Source organism: Globicephala melas, chromosome 18, assembly GCF_963455315.2.
Source record: "Globicephala melas chromosome 18, mGloMel1.2, whole genome shotgun sequence".
NCBI classification, from domain to species: domain Eukaryota; kingdom Metazoa; phylum Chordata; class Mammalia; order Artiodactyla; family Delphinidae; genus Globicephala; species Globicephala melas.
The window spans coordinates 56926800-56935376 of NC_083331.1; the positions used below are offsets into that span (position 1 = coordinate 56926800).

At 32.2% G+C, this 8577-nt stretch overlaps 1 non-coding gene across 1 annotated transcript; it reads left to right on the forward strand.

Annotated features, from left to right (window-relative positions):
- Positions 1-2530: 2530 nt before the first annotated feature.
- Positions 2531-2639, forward strand: LOC115853477 (U6 spliceosomal RNA). The gene has a single exon (XR_004039600.1). It is a non-coding gene; the product is annotated as a U6 spliceosomal RNA (small nuclear RNA).
- Positions 2640-8577: the final 5938 nt, after the last annotated feature.

Consider the following 8577-nt stretch of genomic DNA (forward strand, 5'->3'; position numbering starts at 1 on the left):
AGGCTAAAGCTAAAATTTTAATTACATTTAATAATATTTACAGTATAAATGTTGTAGGTATTAGAAATGATGCCAAAATAGAAAACTAGGATATGGGTTTGAGAAATGGCACATAGATTAATATTAAGTGAAACTAATCTGCTTAAGAGAATCAGCATACATTGAGACTTAGCCATCTCTAGAATTAAACTCCATCTCTGTTACCACTGTCATGAATAATAATTAACTCATTATTAGAACAGCTTTCAGATAATCTCATATTGTCAGTAAAAGGAATAACACACATTTAGCCTGCCTCTTATCACTCTTGATAATCAAACCATGTTAACAATATAACTACTTGAGTTAAAAAGAAAAAATAAGAATCAAGACAGATTACATATTTCCATTTTGCTATTCCCTCCTTAGACAGGGCTTATTATAGAGTGTTTGCTCCTATGAATATTATTGCTATCAAATTACCAATAACATTTTCACAGAACTAGAACAAAAATATTCTGACATTTGTATGGAAACACAAAAGACCATGAATAGCCAAAGCAATCCTGAGAAAGAAAAACAAAGCTGAAGGAATCAGTTTCCCTGACTTCACTACTATACTACAAGGCTACAATAATCAAAACAGTATGGTACTGGCACAAAAACCAGAAATATAGATCAATGGAACAGGATAGAAAGCCCAGAAATAAACTCACCACCTATGGTCAACTAATCTATGATAAAGGAGGCAAGAATATACAATGGAGAAAAGACAGTCTCTTCAATACATGATGCTGGGAAAACCAGACAGCTACATGTAAAAAAAATGAAATTAGAACACTCTCTAACACCATATACAAATATAAACTTGAAATGGATCAAAGATTGAATTTCAATGTAGGAGTTCAAAATTTTACCTCCTCCACATCTTTGTTACAATTATTGATAAACAGAAAGTTTATGTCATTAAAATCTATGAAAAAGAAAGAATTGCAAGTTAATAAGATTGCACTTTGGTTGCATCTTCTAGATTGAAACATCACTAATATAAACTAATATAAATAACACTCTGCATTTTGGATTTATCTGGAAAAAGAGGAGCCAGTTAAAAAGGCAATTTGATTTTGGAAGTATATATATCAAGAAAACAACTATTGGACAATTATATCTGATTAAAACAAAATATGAGTTCTGGGATATTAATATTATTAGTAGCCTTGTTTAAAACAGTATTAGTTATTAAATATCAGTAAAATTAGATAGTATTATGTGGTCATGTTTATCATCAAAATATTTTCCTTTTTGCTGTTATTATTCTAAATGGAAAAAACAATGCAATAGTTTGAGCAAAAAATATTTTTCTCCTTATATTCAGTTCTCTGGATTTCTCCAGAGATATCCAACCATGAGTGACTTCTTTTTCTTGGCAAGAGAATAAGCAAAGTTGTTGTATGTTTTAAGGTAAAGTTTTGTGTTGGTAAAAATCCACATTTTGGTGTGGTTCGAGACATTTCAAATTAAGCATCTTTTAAACAACAACAACATCCAATATAATAAAAACAAAAGCAACAAAAATCCATGTGGTCCAGAATGCAGCAATAAAACATTTCCTTCCAGCTTTGTTTGCTTTATGCATCCATTAGCTAAATTCTTACCACAGAAAAAGCACAATGCCTTTTTCATCCCTTTGTGCTGAGCAATGAGAGTAAAACTGAAAGATACACAATATTCACCCTACATTCTTTCTTTGACATTTTCTGCATTAAGCTGAGATGAATATAAGCAAAGACAGATGACCATAATCATAATGTCAAGGTATGTTTTCATTAATTCTTCTCAAAGGGAAATAATGTTGCACATTGTAGTGCGTGGGTGATGAAAATTATACACTCCTTGAACATGTCATGTTAAGCCCCACGGGCTCCAACATTTTTTGAAATGAAGCATTATCTTAACAACATGACTTCCTATAAATAGTTTGACATAGGAGCTTTTAAAAGTAAGTGACGATATAATTTTTTAAATAAAGTTTTGATTTAATTATTGACTCTGCTGGCAATTTAAGAATCTAAAGACCTCTGGGTAAAGGTCATGTAACAATACAAATTCTTTTCAATAAAGTCATCTGTGGCATATAGTCATTTTGCATTCCCAACTGTAAAGACTTTCAGATCTGTGACTCTGCCTTATTTCTTTGACTACTTCACATGTTTCTATGAATAAACTTCTAGTGACAAACATGGTATTTTGTAATTTTGTAGTTGATGATGTTATTGTAGCTATTATTTTTCAGTAAAAAATGGGAAAGTGGGAGACCTACTGTTTAATGAATATCTATTATCTACTGTAATCACCTTGCATATAATATTTTCCAAATTATTGTAATTAATTAATTGTTTTATTATAGAATATCACCAAGAGTGACCCAGATATCACTGATATTCATATCAATGATTAATTATAAACTGTTAGTTCCCACCTGTTTTCTATTTAACCTTGGTGCGCTTATTCTGGAGTCTACGGAAAAAGTACTCTGATAATTCCAACTCTCATGCTCTCTTCAGCAGCACACATATACTAAAATTGGAACAATACAGAAAAGATTAGCATGGCCCCTGTGCAAGGATGATATGCAAATTCATGAAGCGTTCCATATTTGGGGGCATATATCCAGACAAAACTAAATTCAAAAAGATACATGCACCCCTATGTTCATAGCAGCACTATTCACAATAGACAAGACATGGAAACAACTTAAATGCCATCTACAGATGAGTGGACAAAGAAGGTGTGGCACATATATACAATGGAATACTACTCAGCCATAAGAAAAAATGAAATAATGCCATTTGCAATAACATGGATGGACCTAGAAATTATCGTACTAAGTGAAGTAAGTCAGCAAGAGAAAGACAAATACCATATGATAACATTTATATGTGAAATCTAAAATATGACACAAATGAACCTAACTATGAAACAGAAAGAGATTCACAGACATAGAGAACAGATTTGTGGTTGCCAAAGGGGAGGTGGGAGGGGAAGGTATGGATGGGAGTTTGGGATTAGCAGATGTAAACTATTATATATAGAATGGATAAACAACAGTGTCCTACTGGATAGCACAGGGAACTATATTCAATATCCTGTAATAAACCATAATGGAAAAGAATTTTATAAAGAATGTATATAGATGTATAAGTGAATTGTTTTGCTGTAAAGCAGAAATTAACACAACATTGTAAATCAACTACAATTTAAAAAATATAACAATTCCAATTCTTTCTCTTCATCTCATTGCTACACCATGACCTTTGTTGCCAGTATTCTCTTTGACAACAGACCTTTACCAGATGTTGTTATACTCCACTAGTGTCACCAAAGTTCCACACCTCTGTCAGTGGCGAAAGGTTTTCTGCAGAGCTCTGTCACACATGGCCACCTGTGACCTAAGCAGCAATGTTTATTCCAGGACCAGCAACCTGAAACCAATAAGCAAAGATGAGACACTGGAAAGAGCATAGGAGGATAGGAATGGAGCTGCAATACAATTACAAATTGTTGGATTATACCATTTATCTATTTATATCCATTTACTATATAAGGGAATCATGAATTAAAAGTATAAAATGAAGATGCAATGTTTAATTATGAAAATAACACTTGTTCAAAATGTGCATGCTAACTTTGAGGCAATAAATTGTTACCTATATCAACTTATCCATTTAAATAGAATTGTCTTAATGAAATTAGGACAATTTTTCTTTCCAAATTGATGCATTCCCGTTATGTTTAGCCATTATAATAAAGTATTCCTCTGTCTCTTCTAGAATTTTTCCTCCATGTCTTGCTTCTCCTAAGCTCCAAAGGAAAAATGAATATAATTTTCTAAAATATTTCTCAGAATCAAGTGGTAATGAAGACAAAAATCAAACTCTCCTTTGAAATTTGAGAATACTTTTTTTTCTACTTAAGACACTATTTTCTTTTGCTTCTTAACAAAACAAGTATGCAACGATTTTAATTAAAGAGCATAGCTCTGTGAACCATTAATTTAGATACTCAGAGTTTCTTGTCAAAGAGTGTAGATAATAAAGTATCCATGAGCCTCATTTTCAAATAACTTTCAGACTAGCAGAGTGTGGTGATGGTGATGATGGCAGCAATGGTGCTGGCAGCAGTGATGGTGGTGATGGTGATGGCAGTGTTAGTGGTGTGGTGATATAACTTTGATGTATGCTATCAGACAAAGTAGATTTTTCTGCTCATGAAGGACCTTTTTGGCTCACTTCAGATTGTAGAATAGCTATTGAAGATTCCATAACCCTTTAGAAAAATATTGAAAGTAAATGAACAATTGCCTCCTGATTTCTACTAGACAAATGAATATGTAGTAATAAAACATCTTAGAAAATACTTGTGAATGAGGTGTCCAGAAATATGGACATTTGTGTAGTATGGTGATTAGAAGTTTGTCCTAAAATTAGAATCTCTAAATAAAAAAACAATTGCACCATTTACCTGCTTTATGACTCCTGACCAAGATACTTAATGAAGACAAACTTAAATTTCACCATCTCTAAAAAGTGGGTGATAATATCTGTAACATTGATTTAACGATTTAATTAGATAAAACAGGCTGCGTAAAAGGGCCTAACCCAGTTCCAAAATATATTAATATTCAATAGCTATTATTGTAATTCTTGATAGTATTAATGCTGTATTATTGTTATTGTTGTTATTATTATTTAATTTTAAGAACTAATTATGATGTTGAAAGCCTAAAAGAATATATGGGTACTAATCTCTTACTGGGAAGAATTTCTAATAGATGTAAAATGTTTGAAAGATATTCATTATCTCCTAAGACATGAGCAGAGACAACTGAAAATGTGCAAATTTCAAAATATTTATTATAGTTCAGATAGAGCAGAGACTATGGAAGTGGCATTGCTGTATGAATACAGTGAAATAATGATAGAATGAGGACATTAGAATATGCTTGTGGCTGCCCTTTGTTTACAAACGACTTCAGGGGAAAAACGTGGATGAAGTACAAGAAAAATAGTAATATATTCATGACAGGTTTAGTAACAAAACACATCATAAGAATTAGTGAAGTGTACATAGTGTAGAGCAAACTAGTTCATCGAATTCCCTACAGTGGAAATGTGATTTACCAAATTAAAAAAAAATATCTAAGAAGCTTTACAGAGCTGTTCAATTTAAGTTAACCCATTTATTTTTCATTAAAGGATATGCCAGTAGGAAAATTAAGATTTTAATGCCCTAATTGTAAAAGTGTATCTTTTCTTTTTTTTTCAAATTTCACAGATAAATTGTTATCACAAGTATTATACCTGGGCAAGAAATGGCCCTGCCAAGACTATATATAATAGCAAATTACTGTAGATAAAACATTTTATAATGTAAATGCAACCACAGGATGATATGGCACTTAAAATTACATTTCATAGGGAGCGGAAGAAGCTATAGCCTAGTAAAATTGTATGTTTACTGTCTGAAGACAATTTTAGCAAATATTTAAGGAAGAAATAATACCAATTCTCTATGATTTCTTCCAGAATATAGAAACAGAAGGAATACTCCCTAATTCATTCTATGGGGAAAACATTACGATAATACCACAACCAAAGATATCACAAGAAAGAAAAACTACAGACCAATATTTTCCATGAACATAGATGCAAATACCTTTAGCAAGATATTAGCAAATTGAGTCCAAAAATGTATAAAAAGAATTAACATCACTGTCAAGTAGGTTTCTTTCCAGTTATGCATTTCTGATTCAGAATTCAAAAATCAGTTGATGAAGTTCATCACATCAATAGGGTACTGAAGAAAAATCATATGATTATATCAATATATGCAGAAAAAGGATTTGACAAAATCCAAACACATGCATAATAAAAGTTCTCATCAAACTAGGAGTAGAGGAGAGCTTTGGCAGTGTTGCTTGCCACTTCCTCAATTTGTTAGCAACATCTACAAAAAACCATATAGCTGACATCATATTTAATTGTAAGAAACTTGAAGCTTTCTAATGAAGATCAGAAACAATGCAAAGATATTCACCCTCAACAAGTTTTTAATATCGTACTGGATATCCTAGCTAATGCTATTAGACAAGAAAAGGAAATAAAATCTATACAGATTGGGAAAGAAGAAATAAAACTATCTTTGTTCATAGATGACATAAATGTCTATGTAGAAGATCCCAAAGGATAAATAACAACAACAACAACTAAAACCCTGGAACTAATAAGAATTTAAAGCAAAATTGCAGGATACAAAGTATATATTTAAAAAGTCAATTGCTTTCCTATATGTCATCAACAAATAAGTTGAATTTGATATTCAAAATACAGTATACTCACATTCTCACAAAAATTGAAATAGGCATAAATCTAACAAAACGTACAAAATATTTATGTGGAAGTCTTCAAAGCTCTGAAAAAAGAAATCAAAACTCACAAAAATTAAAAAAATATAAGATAAAGCAAACAGCCTGTGTATTTAGTTTCCTCATGGGATAAATATTGTATGAAAAAATGAAAAATATGACTCCTTTTCAGTATTATATTTTAGAAAGAAAGAAAACTGTTACTTTATGTGAGGTATGTTAATATGCCTTTCATTATCACTACAATTTTCAATTTAATGTGCTCATATATTTACTTTTTACTATAGAAATTAGCATTAGGAATCCACTTTTCTTTAATTACTAAGTAATGCCTCAGTTAAAAAGAATTACATTTCCTGTGGTAAGAATTCAATGGGGAAAAGAAAACAGTTATGCTCATAACAGTTTAAGTTTTCAATTCATAGTGATCTCATAGTCAGGAGAAAACATTTTAAGCTTTCAGAAGAAGGATGAATCATCAACTAAATATTAGAACTGTAATTAATTGCATTTATAGCAAAATATGTGTTTGAATAATCAACTTGTTTCTTTTCTCACAAGTATTTATACTCACTTTCTTCTTCTATATTTTTTCCCAAAGCTTAAAAACTAAATCCACTGAAACAGTCAATCTTAAAGACTATGTTTCTGATATTATTTATAGGGGAATAACTCAAAAGCTCATGGCTATAACTGCTTTTTGTGAGATATTGAGATATTGCAGTAAAGGACCACCATCTGAATGTTGCCTCAGGCCAGTCTTAAACAAGATTTCCAGAATAACCTCAGTATAGTAGGAAGAGGCAATACTAAAAGAAAATTTATTTAGACTCCATAACATAGTATTCAACATATACTTCTCACACACTAAATGCTTTTTGAATTGAATAATAGATTATCAAGCAGATTGGCTGGGGTAATAACAGGCTATTCAAATGTTATTTTTCTGTAAACTAAAGTGATCTTTCAAAGCATGATGGGAACTGCTGATGAATGTTTAGGCCAGATGCCACTGGGCAAACAGAAACAAACAAAACAAAACAAAAAATTAGTTTCTCTAGGTAATGGCTTTCTTTTTTACTGAAGCATTCTATAAGTAATCATCACTTGGTGATTTCATTTGCAGAAGAAACAGGCCCCATTTTCCCCATAACAATATATTTGATTATGTTCCAAGCATGATGCTGAATGCTGGAGATACACAGACTGATAAAGACCAATGACAAAAAAAAAAAAAAAAAAAAAAAGACCAATGACAAAATTCCCTACATGCAAAGAACTAAAGTGTGGCATAGTCACATGTATACAGTAAGAAGTGAGGTAATGGAAGCAATGTGTCATATTGTTCAGGAAGATTGGATATTGCACCAAATGGCTGAATTGGAATTCTGTCTCTGCCACTTCTTAGTTATGTGTCTTTGGACTAGTTTACAACCTTTCTAGGCCTTGATTTCCTCATCACAATAATGGAAATAACTATTATTTCATAGATAATGGTGTGAGTTAATGGATCAACATTATACATATAAGTTTTAAGAATAGTTCATGGAACATTTAGTGTTTACATTTTGTGATGCTGTGGTCTGAATATGACTGGAAATCCATTAAGGCAAAAGAGCTAATACAGAGGTAAAATGGACTTCAAAATTGATGGAACCAATAATTCAATGATGAAGCAAAAGTTTTATTTTTTTTCTCTCTTTTCTCCCTCCAATGTGATATAGTCCTACTCACCCTAGAACTGGCAAAGCCAAGGGGAATGGGGAGCTATAATTATCTGGAACTGAGAATTGCACTACTGATAGATAATGGGGGTAAAAAGTATATGATGATGATAATAATAATAGGGGGCTTCCTTGGTGGCGCAGTGGTTGAGAGTCCGCCTGCCGATGCAGGGGACGTGGGTTCGTGCCCAGGTCCGAGAAGGTCCCACATGCCACGGAGCGGCTGGGCCCCTGAGCCATGGCCACTGAGACTGCGCGTCTGGAGCCTTTGCTCCGTAATGGGAGAGACCACAACAGTGAGAGGCCCGCGTACTGCAAAAAAAAAAAAAGAAAAAGAAGAAAAAGAAAAAAATAATAGGCATTCAACCACAATGCCCATTATAGGAGATAGGTAAAGAATACTACAAATACATCAAGAAGGGGAAAGCATTGCACTAGTGGTTTGGGAGT